At 37.6% G+C, this 17,804-nt stretch overlaps 1 long non-coding RNA gene across 4 annotated transcripts; it reads right to left on the minus strand.

Moving 5' to 3' along the window:
• Positions 1-935: 935 nt before the first annotated feature.
• LOC136266199 (uncharacterized) lies at positions 936-17,435 on the minus strand. Of its 4 annotated transcripts, none has more exons than XR_010705937.1 (12): positions 17,363-17,435; positions 12,565-12,652; positions 11,119-11,252; positions 10,985-11,067; positions 8,856-8,896; positions 8,720-8,802; positions 6,751-6,847; positions 6,617-6,699; positions 5,716-5,839; positions 5,009-5,111; positions 1,454-1,643; positions 936-1,401 (listed from the first exon to the last, which is right to left on the minus strand). It is a non-coding gene; the product is annotated as an uncharacterized lncRNA (long non-coding RNA). The 4 variants fall into 4 exon arrangements; XR_010705934.1 differs by having other exon boundaries at positions 939-1,401; positions 8,856-9,005; XR_010705935.1 differs by having other exon boundaries at positions 941-1,401; positions 8,856-8,955.
• Positions 17,436-17,804: the final 369 nt, after the last annotated feature.

Consider the following 17,804-nt stretch of genomic DNA (forward strand, 5'->3'; position numbering starts at 1 on the left):
CACTGGAATGGACTGTTGTGCTGGACTACACTATACTTATCAAGCAAATAATTATTTTAGTAGCTGGCTTTTGCTCTACCAAATGTAGGAACTACTGCCTGTTCATTTACAAGGGTTGCAATTATATCAGCTTGTTTCCTAACCACTTCTGCAAATAGACATAGCAATTAGCTATAATTTAAAGCTGCACATTATCGTGTTTAAACTATAATTTAAAGAATTTCTTGATAGTGAATCTGCAGTGCGCAGTACATATTATGACAGAAAGTACTGTGCATCTTAGTGCAGCGGCGGAGGAAGTAGTTGATATGAGGGGGGCTGGGCTGACCCAGACTTATTTGTATAGTTAGACCAAAAAAAAAAAAAAAAAAAAAAGGTCTCAACCAACTGACAAGAGCTTTCCACCTCACCAGCTACCATTTCTAGCTGATAAACTACATAAAAATCCTTACATAGCTCGCTACACACTGACTACTTCATTAGAGTGACTGCTCTATTAGAGTATCTCGATCTTTATCACGGTTTTCAGCCCCACTCCAAGAAAGATAATTGCGGTGTGATATCATTCTAAGGGGGCTAAGCCCCCCTCAGCAGACTGAGGGGGGGGCTTCAGCCCCCTAGCCCCCCCCCCCCTTTCCGCCGCCTATTATTATTAATACTTTACAGAACTGTACAGATCAATAAACAAAATTAAACAATATTTAAGAGCTTATAACAATTAAATTACAGAACTGAAGGTCTACCAGTGTCTTGCACTGGTAGCCTATGTCTTAGTGTATGATATGAGAATCCAAGTCACAGCAAAGACGTTTAACCACTTTACTATACCCTGACCATATAAATAGTGGTACAGCTGCAGCTGGGAAAAGTTGATAGGTTCACCTTACAACACTGAAGACCACTTACCTGGGGTGAAAAAAGTGGTCTGGCCATGTAAGGTTATATATTATAGTTTCTTGCAGTTTAGAATAGACCTCAAAGAAAAAATGTGAGTCCAATAGTCCAGTCCATTGATTGTATACAGCCTTCTCTAGTGAGTTCCCAGTGTAAGGAGACCTATCCCTGATTTTAGTAGAGAGTTTAAATACCATTCTGGAAAAGAGTATATAACACAGTATAACAGCAACTCTTTAAAAGTCAGTGCAGGGAGTTGTAGTTACTCACGCAAGATTTTTCCTTACTCTATGAAATATGATATTATCTCACCATTAATATCAGCTTATAAAATTCCTAAATGATGTACAATGAATTCAAAAACATACATACAAAATGCTCATTATAGACATCATATCACAACTATATATTTGATAGTCGCTACATTTCTTGGCTTGTATAAATGTCTCACTTTGGACACAACACGTTACTCTTGTTCCCAACTATTGCAACTCTTGTTCTCAACTGCTGTAAAGAGCAGCACAATAAAGAAAATTTCCACCATTGTATAATCGGTTACGTGTATATGTACTGAAGCTACATCAATGCATTTGTCACCAATGCTGTTATTATTATTTTGTATTCTGCACTGCCAGCATCATTGGTATAACAGTCTATGCTGCAGTAAGTAGTGGCAATCATACACAAGCATCTTTCACTATTTCAGTGGGGGTTATCATTTTGTTGCCACATCAATTTTGTTGTGGTACCTGCAATAATTGTTTACAAATTGATATAACAGTTATTGTATGTTAACAAATTCATCACAGTAATGACGAGGGTGTCCATACTAATTCAAATGTGTACTTATGTACATGTAAACAATATGTCCTTACAGATTATGGAACCAGAGTGATAAGAGGTATACAGGAAGCCATTGAAATTTTGAAAATACACATATCTTTAAAATTTAAAATGCAGCACAGACCCTACAGGTTACACACGAAAGTCAGATTGCAATTGAAGAACTAATGAACCCTTTACTTATGGCTACAAGTTCACAGAAGTGGGATCTTTACTTGCCGAGTTACACCATGTGTTAGGTGCGCCTTCAAAACTACTTGACATCAAATTGTGATGAAGGAAGCATACATCTTCTGTAATCACAGCACTGTACAATAGTATAGTCTGGTAGCTAGTGCACAGTAACAGAGAAGTCTAGTTAGCTTTCAACACACAAAAGTTATTAACCATTGTAATCGCAAAGTTGTGAACACATCATGAGTAATTAGTACGGAGCGATAGTAAAAATTTTATTATCACGATAGTTCCTCATTAAATATCGCGATAGTGAATACTATCCCGATACTTTGTGAAACACTTTGCTCTTAACAAAGTCTTAGTTGTATAGCTATGATTTGCAGTCATATAGAAAGTTATTTTGCATGCACAGGACATTTGTTAATTAACTGCGTGGGCGGCCGATGAATATGTACTTTTGGTAAAGCTTTTACAGGCCACTCCTTTGTAAGAAAGCTGGTAATACCAACTGTAAAACAGTATAGAAGGGTTGTTAATACCATTTTAATGTAGATCTGAGCTTATCATAACTCTCACCATAGTGATATCCCTACTATCGCGATAACGATAGTGATTTACTATCACGATATATCGCACTATCGACACTATTGCTCAGCCCTACGAGTAATACTCACTATGGTAACAGAAGCTGTTTCTTTACACTACTGGTATCTATGCCCATGTAAATTACACAAGCCAGCACAAAACAGAGGTCTTACTCACTAGTATACTAGAGAAAACTGATGCAGAAAAGCTGCCTATACTATACTAAAACCACAAATTACCCTTGCTCCCAAAATTTCATGCAAAGGATGTGAATTCCCTTAAACTAAGTTCCTACACTACTCTACTTACTTCTGTGAATGTCTTCTTTACTTTTAGGCACTAAACAATAACGAATTTCTTCTTATAACAAAGCCACACATTGTGACTTTATTATTATTAATAAGAGTTCATAGTATAAAGGCAGAGGAGTTCAGTATAACCTGTGTATCACGAAGCTATGATGCATTAGTTGTTATCAACAAATGGAAACCACACTAAAATTTACTCTTGATAATTTACTCTTGTTTTACCAACTGTGAAAGCCATGACCATATATTGTGTGGTTTTGATTTACGCGTTGTTCATTTACAAGGTTACCATACACAATATGGCTTTAGTAAATATTTCTAATGGAGTTTGTGTCAGGTGTCTTTGTGTACTTATAAAAGAATATTTCATGACTGCTTTGTGTAAGTGTTCACTGTTGTGTGATTCTTGGTATTACAGGTAAGACTCCAGACTGCATGGAGTTGGTAGGTGTTATGTTCCTCACCACATCAACTGGTCACTGATCATACACTACGACTTGCGATAAGTTGTCACCACACTCCCCTACACCATGGATGGTACTGCTTATTAATTCCTATCTCATGCTCAGCTCAATGTCTGGTTTTTGCTGAGATGGTCATACACTGTATACAGCTGCAGTTGTAGATGACTTCTCTTATTTCATTGCATTTCATTTCTATACTCCCTACTCAAATGTAAAATTTCTAATTTTTCCTTGTATTTGTTTACTATGTATTACTGGTGAACCATCGCAACCACATCAAAGGAAAGAATGGCACCAGACCAATTATAAAAATTGATTGGGCAACTGAATGTGTACCCCAACTATCAAATACCAAACGCAAAATGTTCATTTCACTTCATCTTCACCCATTATGCAGCATTACAAACAAAGAACAGTACGAGAAGTGCCTCTGCAATCAATCCAGTCACAAATGTAAACCTCACAGGAGGTTGAAGTGGTTTAAGCATGGTAAAATAAATTTTTGCTTTACTGAGCTGAACAAAAATGTGTAGACAATATACCAAAATGTGCGTAGAAAGGATTTTCAAGGAGGGTTTCCAATAGCCTCTCTGTTACCAGCAGATGGCACCCCAGCTGCTGAGAGACCTTGAATAATTAAATGGTCCAAAACTCAACAGATTGATATACAGTATTTCACGGATGAATTAACGTTATAATTAATCATATTATTTGCATAACTCCCCTGGACACAGTTAGTGGGCACATAAATCCACTGACAAAAATGGAAATGAGTCAAAGCATTATTTTGATTTTTAATTACAATGAAATGTATTGAGGACGTGTCTTGTACACTCAAGTGTATGATATAAATACAGGTGGCCTATCCAACTGCAGCCTATTGCAGTATAGGCTTGTATACTCAGTATTGCATCACCCAACATCTACAATGCCGAGTCTAGAAATATTCATTCTTCAATGAAATAACTCTGAATTTAACACACTACAACAATAAAGTTCCTTCTCACATTAACAAATCTGTCAATACATGAACATCTATGTGAATGCTCTATTAGAGTATATAGGAGTATACCAGTATAGGTGACTGTTCTATTAGAGTATATCAAGAGGGCTTGTGTCCCATCATTCCCTAAGAGATAGATGTTCTTTAGTCCACATGCATATGCTCTATAGTCCCCCCCCCCTCAATTTGAATTTACATGGACAAAATAACATTAGCACTGACTAACCAACTCAAGACCCTTTGGTGTGCTCAAGTGTCCACATTAACAGGTTCCAGAGTAACAATTACATGGACACCTTAGTACCAACCAAGTGTCCTGATTTTCCAGGTCACTTTACGTACTACATGTAAAGATGGATTATGTACATAAGTGTCCTCTACTGTCCACATTAACTGCACATGCATGCATACACTACATATGCACAGACACCTGGATGCTTGTATGCATACACATATTGTACTTAATCCCCATAATCACATTACTACTTCACAGTACACACACAATGCACATAAATAGATGATAACAATTAAACCACATGCTAACATAGTGTGATAATTACCATGACAACCAGATAATGACATCACATAATAGCACGTTTACATGAGGTGTATATAACATGAATGGTGGCAATTTTTGTCTTTGAAGGCTTGCTAAAATACCCTTGGTGGTTACGATAAGAATTCTCTCTTAGTACTACCTCACTGTTTGTACACTATTGTTTAAATCAACTTACACACTCTTAAGATGGTATGTTTGAGAATTTAAAACCCATCAGTGATGTCAATAATTATCTCAGATAATTATGTCAGCAGCACCTCAACAATCATTGACTTCACCTGAGATTCGATGAAAGACAAATCTAAATATCTGGATTATGTAAACAACTCCATAATAAGGACAAATATTTTTTGGTCATAACAGGTCTGCTCCTTTACCTTTGAAAGAGGGCAACTTCTTTATTGTAGAAAAATGAACCAAACATTGGTCTTAATAAGTGTCTGTTATTAAGAGGAGGTGTCCAATGTATACAAGTTCATATGGTGTGCTCCATTAAGAGTATGACATTAACTGAAAAGGGTCCCAACAAATGCAAAGAGTCAATGCCAGCTTGGTTATCTAGAGCAATGTATATTGTGGCAAAGTATTTAATAGGCTTCTTTAAGTAGCAGTAAGCTACCATTGTGGTGGTTTAATGTCCTTTTGTATAGCAACAAGAAACAGCTAGCTAGGTACAAAGTGTCACTTCCCTTGGTGATTATTGATGTGTTAAACTATTAATTGTCCACAAGAGGTTATACTGATAAACAAGCGTCCTTATTGAGCCAGGTTTCTTACAAATAAGACACCTGCTATCAGGTTTCTTTGTAAACAACAGATCTACGTACATCACAGTACACCCTTGTCTAAGATCCCAAAGTATCCCTTTGTACATACACTGACCTGGAAATCAGGACACCTTGACAATCAGGACATTAGTGGTTGGTCCCAAGGTGTCCATATTACACTGGAACCTGTTAATGTGGACACTTGAGATCCCAAAGTATTCCTTAGTGCATAAACTGACCTGGAACAACACACACACAGATGACCACTACCATATACGGTAATCAAGTGAGCCTCAATAGTTACCAATAAACACTAGGTATTTATAGTACATGATAATGCATTAATTATCACCTCTGGGCATTGTTAACTTATTAGGTGGTTAATATGTAAACTGTGAACATGAAAAACACACTATGACATAAAAGGGAGAACATGGTATCCATGGTGACAGTTCACAAAGAGCCAATGAAATGATAGGAAAGCTGTTTACAAGTATAACAAGTATAACATATCTGTGTGTGGTGTGACTTTAGCCAATGGGAACAGTTTAGGATGTGGCTTGGAATTTCGGTTGTTGGAGGTAGTGTAACACAAGCCAGATGATCTGACAATAGTCACACGGATTAGCATCATGTTTGTGTCTGTTAACATGTGACAAAAAGTGACCGTGTACAACACTATTGGACAAGACAGACCCACTAGACCTATACGTACTATACATAGGGAGATCTGCTAAAACTACTGGAACATCTCTATATTGGACCAAGAATGTTTGACCCATTTTTACTACAATAAAGAAGTTCTCCTCCTTCTGAGGTAAATACATATGGAGCCAAACCTGTTGGTACTACTTTGTTCTTATTATGGAAATGTTTTCTATAATTTGGGAGTTTGTTAAGATAGGTGTCAACTATTCTATTACACTGTATCTTATAGTCAGAATAGAGCACACATACACTCATTGCTTCAGGCTCCATTAGGGTGTTCTTATAGTAGACACACAATTCAAACTCACCCTCCACAAATACAGCCAATCAGAACGGTTGATACACCAACCATAATCACTATGTGATAAACTGGAAAATAGAGCTGCATATCCTAGCAATAGGTAATGTTACACACCACGTACAAGTTGTACAATATACTCACTATAGTATATTTTCTGGATGCTGCCATGTTCATAGCATCAATCTTGAATACTCAAATGTGACACACACAGAGAATCTTTTGATGGCTTCATTGTTGTCTGGTGGAAAAAAAACAACAAATAGTCTGTTACAGTTTAATGGTAAAATCCTTGCTACCACCAATTTAATTAAGTGTTTGAGGCTTGACAAATTAATGTTAACAAATGTAAAGAACTATTGCTAACTTGGTTATCTACAGTACGTACCGCTCAAATGCAATGTCGTCTCGCATGAGAGCAAAGCAATTTATAAACATACTAATTAAAGAGTGTGGCACCTGTTTTGTTCACAACTATTCCTCCTGTTTTGTTTGGGATAAACACTTGCAAATGAAATGGGTGCCACACCCTTTAATTAGCAAGTATTTAATTGCGCTCGCATTTGTGTGAGACAATGTTGCATTTCAGTGGTACTGTTGGACACAGAGATGACCACTATAAAGAGGTGGTCTTACTAAGAGGTGGCCACTAAGTGAGCTCGTACCATATTTGGTATTCAAGTGAAAACTGTGAACATAAACTGAAACTTAAAAGGAACATAACATGAAGCAATCTATTTGGCTGAAATAACAATCATGTCCTGTTCAAATTAGGCAGTTCATAAAAACTATTGGCTGTCAATCATATTTATGCAATTCTCATGGGTAATGGGATAACAAAAAAACTAGCCAATCAGAACACCCCATGACATAAAAGGAAAAACATAGTATCCATGGTGACAGTTCACAAAGAGCCAATGAAATGATAAGAAAGTTGTTTACTAGTGTAACATATCTGTGTGGTGTGATTTTAGCCAATGGGAACAGTTTAGGATGTGGCTTGGCATTTCGGTTGTTGGGGGTAGTGTAAACACAAGCCAGATGTTCTGACAACATTCACAGGGATTAGCATCATATTTGTGTCTGTTAACATGTGACGAAAATGTGACCATGTACAATACTCTCCCTAAGGGTAGTGTTTACACTATTGGACAAGGGAGACCTGTTAGAACTACTTGAACATCTCTATATTGGATCAAGAATATTTGACCCATTTTTACTACAATAAAGAAGTTGTTCTCCTTCTGAGGTAAACACGCATGAATCCTAGCCTGTTGGGACTGCTTTGTTCTTATTATGGAAGTGTTTTCTATTGTGTCTTTAATTCGGGAGTTTGTTAAGATAGATGTCCACTATTCTATTACACTGTATCTTATCAGTGGCGGATCTGGGAATTTATAAAGAAGGTTTCCAGTTTTAGAAGGTGGACATATGCACTGCATGGGAGGCGGAAGGATGCTACAGTTGGGGGTGCCCAAAATTTATGGTGGTAGTGGTAGGTGTGTGAAGCACACCAAGCATGCTAGTTCTAGGGGGTCTGGGGGCATGCCCCCCCCCCCAGGAAAATTTTGAAATTTAGGTGTCAGAAGATTAAATTTGGAGGAATTTTTGGTGGCTTTAGCTGTTAATCAAATACTACACTGTAGTACTATTAATGTTATTTTAATACATGCTTGAGTTGTATTAGGGTGACTGCTCTATTAGAGTATTTCAATCGTGATTGGCAAGTTTCTGAAAGTTCAAGTAGTACAATACAGCTTTTAGTTGGGGGTGCTCAGCACTCCAGTAAAATAGTTGCACCCCTCTCTTCCGTCGCCTATGCATGAGTGTGCGAAGAAGCATACTCACCTGTGTTATAGGGGGGTCTGGGGCATGCCCCCAGGAAATTTTTGAAATTTTGATCGCATTTGAACACATCACATTGTTGCTTATTATAGGCACATGCTGCAATAATTAATTAAAATCCTCAACTGTTGTGTAATCATTTTTCAAAGGGGGTTTCCGTGGAAACCTTGAAACCCCAGTAAATCCGCCACTGCTTATAGTCAGAATAGAGCACACATACACTCATTGCTTCAGCTGCTCTTATAGTAGACACACAGTTCAAACTCACCCTCCACAAATATAGCCTATCAGAATGGTTGACACACCAACCATAATCACTATGTGATAAGCTGGCAAATAGAGCTGCTTATCCTAGCAATAGGCAACATCACACACCACACACAATTGTGATACAATATACTCACTATCACTGGATGCCATGTTCACAGTATCAATCTTGAATACTCTAATGTGACACACAGAGAGAGCAAAAATTAGCAATTCTTTTGATGGCTTCATTGTTGTCTGGCAGAATAAACAAATGATCTGTTAAAGTTTTAGCCTTATGCCCTTATCTGTTGGAGATATAGTGATGGCACTAAGAACATCACTATGGTATACAAACAGTGAGGGGATAGTATATTTAGCGGAATAGCGGAAACAGCAGAATTGTTATTTACAAATTATGGACAGCCTCAGAACACCCATCGTCAGTTAGCTGCTTACTGTTATATAAATACAGCTACATAGCATGGTCTTTGTAGTGCCGATTTTCTGTCTTCTTGCAGCTTACCATCACCTGTGGCAATCAATTCTTAGACTGAAGTCTTAACTCAAGCCTCATCAATTAATTTAATGATTTATTGATCATCACCTTCCAATTAACACACCATATTTTAAAACACATGATACTAGAAGCGCCTTATAGCTAGGTACCAAACACATGATAAGAACATTCTAGAATGTTCTTTAACTTTATGTGATATTTTGAAATGCAGAACAATTGGTGTTGAATGGTCAGGCCTAGTCTCAGGTGGCCATACTCTATTTTCTCGGGGTGGTGTTTACAGATTTTCAATTGTAAGCGCCCCCCTTGAAGGCGTTTCTAGTACCATATGCCTCAAAATATGGAGTGTGAGAGTTGAGATATGACTACACTCTGAGAATTGATTGCTACAGGTGATGTTAAGCTGCAAGAAGACAGAAAATCAGTGTTTTATAAAAACCATGCACTTCAATTGTTGTGGATTCTACATAGCTGTATTTACATATGTAACAGTAAACAGCTAACTGGTGATGGGTGTTCTAATTAAGGCTGTCCATAATCTGTAAATGACTATTCTGCTGTTTCCGCCAATTCCGCCGTTTCCGCTAAATATACCATCCTAACAGGGAGTTAGTACTAATAAAGAATTCTTATCGTAAACAACAAAGGTATTTCCGCGAGACCCTAACTTATCTCAAAGATTTGAAACATCATGGAGTGTGATAACTATTAAACTGGTGGTTGTAAGCTTGATGAATAGAGCCTTGACAAATGTTAACAAATGTAAAGAGTCAATGCTAGCTTGGTTATCTACAGTACGTACTGGTCAAATGCAATGTTGTCTCGCACAAGTGCAAGCGATTAAAAAACTCGCTAATTAAAGAGTATGGCACCTGTTTTGTTCACGAGTATTCCTCCTGGGTTTTTTTTTTGGATAAACACTTGCAAATGAAGTGGGTGCCACACCGTATAATTGGCAAGTATTTTAATTACTCACACTTGTGTGAGACAGCATTGCATTTGAGTGGTACTGTAGGTCTACAAAGTGATGCATATTGTTGTGAAGTATTTTATAGGCTTTCTTTAAGTAGTTAAGGTCCCAATACTTGTACAAACTGACCTGGAAGAACACACAGAGATGACCACTATAAAGAGGTGGTCTTACTAGGTGAATTCATACCATATTTGGTATTCAAGTGAAAACTATGAACATAAACTGAAACTTAAAAGGAACATAATGTGAAGCAATCTATTTGGCTGAAATAACTATCATGTCCTGTTCAAATATAAAACTATTGACTGTCAATCATATTTATGTACTTCTCGTGGGTAATGGGTCAACAAAAAAAACTGTAGCCAATCAGAACACCCAATGCCATAAAAATAAAAACATAGTATCCATGGTGACAGTTCACAAAGAGCCAATGAAATGAAAGGAAAGTTGTTTACTAGTATAACAAAGAGTGTAATATATCTGTGTGGTAATGGGAACAGTTTAGGATGTGGTTTGGCATTTCGGTTGTTGGAGGTAGTGTAAACACAAACACTATCATATGTGTCCTGACGTTCTTAACATATTATTGCACCAACAACAATGATCCCTTGGGATTAGTGTCATGTTTGTGTCTATGAACATGTGATGAAAATGTGACCATGCACAATACACCCCCTAAGGGTAGTGTTAACATTATCGGACAAGAGAGACCCACTAGACCTATATGTACTGTATACTCATTGCTTCAGGCTCCATTAGGGTGTTCTTATAGTAGACACACAATTCAAACTCACCCTCCACAAATATAGCCAATCAGAATGGTTGACACACCAACCATAATCACTATGTGATAAGCTGGCAAATAGCACTGTGTATCCTAGCAATAGGCAACATTACACACCACATACAAGTTGTACAATATACTCACTATAGCATATTTTCTGGATGCTGCCATGTTCATAGCATCAATCTTGAATACTCAAATGTGACACACACAGAGAATCTTTTGGTGGCTTCATTGTTGTCCGGTGGAAAAAAACAAATGGTCTGTTAAAGTCCTTGCTATCAAGTGTTTGACAAATGTTAACAAATGTAAAAAACTATTGCTAACTTGGTTATCTACAGTACATACCGCTCAAATGCAACATCATCTCGCAGGAGCACAAGCAATTAAAAAAATTATTAATTAAAGAGTGTGGCACCTGTTTTGTTCACGAGTATTCCTCCTGTTTTGTTTGGGATAAACACTTGCAAATGAAATGGGTGCCACACCCTTTAATTAGCAAGTATTTTAATTGCTCGCATTTCAACGTTGCATTTGAGCAGTGCTGTAGGTCTACAAAGTGATGCTACTGTTGTGAAGTATTCAATAGACTTCTTTAAGTAGTTAAGGTCCCAATACTTGTACAAACTGACCTGGAAGAACACTTAGAGATGACCACTATAAAGAGGTGGTCTTACTAAGAGGTGGCCACTAAGTGAGCTCCTACCATATTTGGTATTCAAGTGAGCCCCAATAGTCACCAACAAACACTAGGTATTTAAATAATGTTTCTATTAATCATCACCTCTGGGCATTGTTTAGCTTGTTATGTAGCTTGAATACCTTGATACGTTGATATGTAGCTTGTTATGCAAATTGTGAACATAAACTGAAACTTAAAAGGAACATAATGTGAAGTAATCTGTTTGGCTGAAATAACAATTATGTCCTGTTCAAATTAGGCAGTTCATAAAAACTATTGATTGTCAATCACTTCTCATGGGTAATGGTCAACAAAAAACCTGTAGCCAATCAGAACACCCAATGCCATAAAAGGAAAAACATAGTATCCATGGTGACAGTTCACAAAGAGCCAATGAAATGAGAGGAAAGTTGTTTACTAGTATAACAAAGAGTGTAATATATCTGTGTGGTGTGATCTAGCCAATGGGAACAGTTTAGGATGTGGCTTGGCATTTCGGTTGTTGGAGGTAGTGTAAACACAAGCCATGTTCTGACAACAGTCACACGGATTAGCGTCATGTTTGTGTCTGTTAACCTGTGACGAAAATGTGACCATACACAACACTCCCTTTAAGGGTAGTGTTAACACTATCCGACAAGAGAGACCCACTAGACCTATGTGTACTGGACCAAGAATGTTTGACCCATTTCTACTACAATAAAGAAGTTGTCCTCCTTCTGAGGTAAACACATATGGAGCTGACTGCTTTGTTCATGTTATGTAGTACTATTGTCTCCTTAATTTGGGAGTTTGTTAAGATAGGTGTCCTCTATTCTATTACACTGTATCTTATAGTCAGAACGCAACACACAATGTTTCAGGCTCCATTAGGGTGTTCTTATATCAGACACACAATTCAAACTCACCTCATCCATAAATACAGCCAATCAAAATGGTTACCACACTAACCATAATCACTGTGTACTCTGATGACATCAAGTAGTGCTGTATATCCTAGCAACAGGTAAACATTACACACTACATACAAGTTGTACATACAAAATACTATAGCACACTTTCTGGATGCCATGTTCATAGCGTTAGTCCTTGAAATTAGATTAGGTAATCCAAAGGCTGCAGCACATGTTGCTGTCAGACCTTTGATTCAGTGCTGGTCAGTGGTCACTGTAAGTGTTAATAATAAATACTTTAGGTTTAAGGAAGAAAATCCATCCCTCCTGGAGGAAGACTGAGTGTGGCCTTGACAAGACATTGGGTGACCTGCAGTTTGAATCTTGGGGTTGGAGGGATTTTTTTCCTTACTTTGGCCCCTTTTTTGTTACACCTTATCAGTCAGTAAGTCAAGTCATTAAGTATAAGTCCTTGAAATTAGGTTAGGTAATCCTAAGGCTGCAACACATGTTGCTGTCAGACCTTCAGTGCTGGTCACTATAAAGTGTTAATAATAATAATAATCTTGAATACTCAAATGTGACACGCACACATGCACGCACACGCACACCCATACACACACACAGAGTGGCTTCATTGTTGTCTGGTAGAAAAAACAGTTAAAGTTTTAGCTTTATGCCCTTGAGAACTCTTGGAGTTATAGTGATGACAGCAAGAACAACAATTTTACTGTGGCATACAAAAAGTAAGTTAGAAAATTCTTATCGTAAACACCAAAGGTACTTTAGCAAGCCCCTAACTTATCTCAAAGATTTGAAAGGTCACAGCAAACCATGGAGTGTTATAACTATTAAACCGGCAGTTGTAAGCTCAATGAATATGTATTAGAGGCTTGACAAATGCAAAGGTCCACTGCCAGCTTGGTTATCTAGAGTGATGTAAATTGTGGCAATGTATTTAATAGGCTTCTTTAAGTAGTTAAGGTCCCTAATTATTCCTTAGTCTGACCTGGAAGAACACACAATATTTAACTTGAAAACAAAGCTGTTAATCCTTAGCACTCTCTACCTAGTCAGTGACTGTTCTAGAATTCATTCAAAGAAGAAAATGCTATCTCCAATATCAACAGGAGTAGTAGTAGTGGTCATTATGAACTTAGCCAACCAAAATAGTGTCCTGATTTTCCAGGTCAGTTTATGTACTAAGGGATACTTTGGTCCACATTAACAGGTTACACCCTACATAGTATGATATATCATTATTTAATCACACGTTATCATAGTGTGATAATCACCATGACCAGACAATGAAGTTTACAATGCCCTGGAGCATGATCAGTGATGTGACAGCTGTCACCTCTCAGTGTTACCAAGTGACTCTTCAATTAAGGCCACACTCTTAATAGAACGCACCATTGAAAACACTGGACACCTGCATATAATGGACATTTTGGGACCTGGAATATTTGGCTCAGCTGCAATAAACAGATTGTCGTCCTATTGTGTGTTTGGTGCTAGATCCTTGGGACTAAAATGTTTGGAAACTATTGGTTAGTCCCAAGGTGTCCATGGAACCTGTTAATGTGGACACCAATATAGCTATATATAGAAGTGGTCTTACAAAAGAGATGGCCACTAAATGAGCTGCCCCAATAGTCACCAGCTAACAATAGACCATATCCGCAATGACGTCAGACGCATAAAAATGGCAACGATAGTTGTGGGACTTTTGTAAAATTTGTATGGGCGACTATGGGAGGAAAATTTTTGAACGATGATATCTCAGCCAAGTTAGAAGATATCGAACTCTAACCTGCAGGTATGGCTAAAAGGTAACTGAATGAATAACAGTCTAGTGTTAGTTGAACACCACCCGAAAATCTCTTCTACGTATTTATTGTAATGTCTTATAGCCATACCTCAGGATTAGAGCTCGATATCTTCTTTCTTGGCTGAGATATGATCATTAAAAATTTTTCTTCCCATAGCCATCCATACAAATTTTAGGAAAGTCTCACAACTATGACATTTTATGGCTGTGACATCATTGCAGATAAGGTCCATAGGTAGTTAAATTATGATGTGTCAATTATCACCTCTGGGCATTGTTAACAAGCTTGTTATGTGGTTAACATGTAAACTGTGAACATTAGTGGCTAAACCTTAAAATGAAAATGATACGAAGCAATCTTATTGGATAAAATAATAATCCTTTCATGTTCAAATGGGTAGTCTTTAAAAGCTATTGACGGTCAATTATATAATCATGTAATTTTTGTGGGCTATGGGACAACTAAAAAAATCTTTAGCCAATCAGAACACACAATCACATAAAAGGAAAAACATGGTATCCATGGTGACGGTTCACAAAGAATCAATGAAATGAGTGGAAAGTTGTTTATTAGTATAACAAAGAGTGTAACACATCTGTGTGGTGTGATTTAGCCAATAGGAACAGTTTAGGATGTATGTTTCTTTCAACCACAATATTGTGTGTCCTGACATTCTTAACATACAGTGTATTATCAGACCAATAACAATGGATTATCATTATAATTGCATTGACTTAAATGTGACCGTGTACAATAGTTAGTTATACTGTCGGATGAGAGAGACCCAGAAGATGTTAATCTCAGGCGCTACAAGCAATTGGCAAATTAAACTTTGCAAATTTGCATCAAACTGCCAAATTTGCCAAAGTTTCCCCATGACAAAGTTTCTCTCTATACAGTAGTTATGTAACTGACACGTGCAAGAATTAGGAGGTTTAGCTGCTAGCCTGCTATATGTGACAACAAATCTCAGCAAGACTGACTACCCCATTAGAGTATCTCAGCCGGGTGGCTATTATGTGTGTTTGTTTTGTTTGACATATTTTTGTAGTATTCTAATAGATTACAATGAGCACTTCTAATATTTCCATTCTATGAAGTGTAGTAAACTAGAACTTAAGTGAGGCAAGCAACTATGTAACAACTTTAGCAGAGTTGATAAACGGCAGGGGCGGATCCAGGAGTTGGCAAGGGGAGAGGCACCAACAAGGTCAGATCAAATCTGAGCAACTAGTAGATAGTTTACTGTTGAATTTTACCATTTAGGCCATTACAGAAAGTTGTGAGTCTTAAAAGCTGTTACAAAAGCTATTAATAACAAACACTTACCAATAATCATTTTCAGAAATGCTTACTATGCACAAAGGTACTGGGTGACAGTCGGAGTTTGGTTTGAGGTAAATTCAAATGTCTGCCTTTCAAACTAAAAGTATTCAATAAGTCAGTAATTCTTGAGTATAAACTGACTTTGGCTTTAATTTACTGGAATATCAAACCGGCTAAAAATAAACAGTGAAGGAGGGAAAAGGATGAGGAGGGAGGGAATTTGCCCCAAATGCCCCCTGCTGGATCTGTCATTGAAGGGTTTGGGTGTTATGGGCATAGAAGTCTCTAGTTTGAACCTTGAACAATAATATTCTTTTCTATATTTTTCCCTGCAAGATTTTTTTACTTTTGGAGACTGTTCTTAGAGTAGCGCTTGTTTTTAAAAGTTTGGTTTTTGTTTTTTACCTCCTTAGCTTTACTAATATCCTCAGTACTTTCAAATTACAAAAGCCTATCTGCATACCAATTTTAAAAAAAATCAATGTTCTGCATCATCAAGAAGCTTGATGCATTGTAACATTGAGAATGACTAATAAATGAAATCCATGGTGTTATACAGTGCTGTTAATGATGACGCCAATAGTGGTCCAGAACATAAGCTCAATGGTACTGTAATGTGAGGGGGACCCCTCAATCTATTTCAGATAAAATTTAAAGATATTCTTTTGTAGATTGTTTGCAGCCTCTCAGAGATTCAAGATGTTGAAATGTAACTAGTGAACAAGTTAACTCAAGTAATGCCACTATATCACAAGCTTCATGGTAGATAATGATAACTTTAATGTATACCTATCATTCATAAACCCCAGTAAGGGCTAAAAGGGGGATTCACCAGTAAAATATTCCCTGGGAATTTTCCATTGTCTATAATAGCAATGGATTCCTGTCAGTTTACAGCTAGTGGTATATTCCAGCAAGGGGGCTTCCAGTGGAGAATTTGCTTCATGAAATTGTCAAATCCGCACTTGATCCCCACCATGGCCGTCCTGGGGGGGTACAGGCTTAACACTGATAGGTACATTAAGGTGATTTACACTTCGTACAAAATACACAAATATATCTAGTAAAATACACCATTTAATTAGGGGGCATCTCCAAACTGATTTTGGTACGCTTAACATCATGATGTTAAGCAGCAATACTGTTTGTAAACTATGTTTTCAAGTAAAGAATATAATGTTTTGTGTCAACACATTTTTATAGTGTGACACAAATGCACATATCAATGTCACACCCCATCTACCCCAGGTCAGGCAGTGGGTGGGGATTCGTCACCCAAACTCGTCCCCAGGGTCCGGTGGGGGAATTTGCAACACGAATAGCCATACTTGGCCGTATTGTTAGTGATTCCCAAGATAAATAATACGAATTAGTAGGGGATTTGTAACTCATGTAATTCAAAGTTGTCCCCTGGGGTGGGAATTTGTCATCTAACATTAGCAAATCCCCACGTCTGCCCGACCTGGGTAGGTGGGGCTGACATTGATAGGTGCATAAGGAGGGGGAGGAGTCTGAAGTTAGCGTCATTATTAAAATCAGTTTGGAGATGCCCCCTATACATATGCATGCATAACACCTGTGCGTTATAATCTGTACTTGATTTCTGCATAGTAACACTAATAGTAATAATTCACTAGGTACAACGTATATAATACCTCAATCTTGATTGCTGTTTTCCCTAAAACACAGTGCGAAATTAATAGACACTACTGCGCATTAAATAGAACGTTTAAGGCTCGTACGAGGAGACTGCATGATATGGTCGTTGCAATCAATGAGGTACGTTTAGTGATGGACATTTCAAAAACTTATGGTTTTCTGATTAGTTTGTTAATAAGCATCTCTCCCGTGCATTAATTATTTCTTACAGGTTCTGTCTTTCACCACCACCCTCCACTTCACAGACTTCATAGCTGAGTCACCTGTGAGTAGACTGTCAGCCTTGAGAACAGAAAGGAGCACAAGTGTCGATAAGGTACTGTATGATGTCTGGTGTTTTGGAAGTATTTATTTGTTAAAGTTGTAATTATGCACCTATCAATGTCACGCCCCACCTACCCCAGGTCGGGCAGCGGGTGGGGATTCGTCACCCAAACT

Source organism: Dysidea avara, chromosome 9 (genome assembly GCF_963678975.1).
Source record: "Dysidea avara chromosome 9, odDysAvar1.4, whole genome shotgun sequence".
In the NCBI taxonomy this organism is placed as follows: Eukaryota; Metazoa; Porifera; class Demospongiae; order Dictyoceratida; family Dysideidae; genus Dysidea; species Dysidea avara.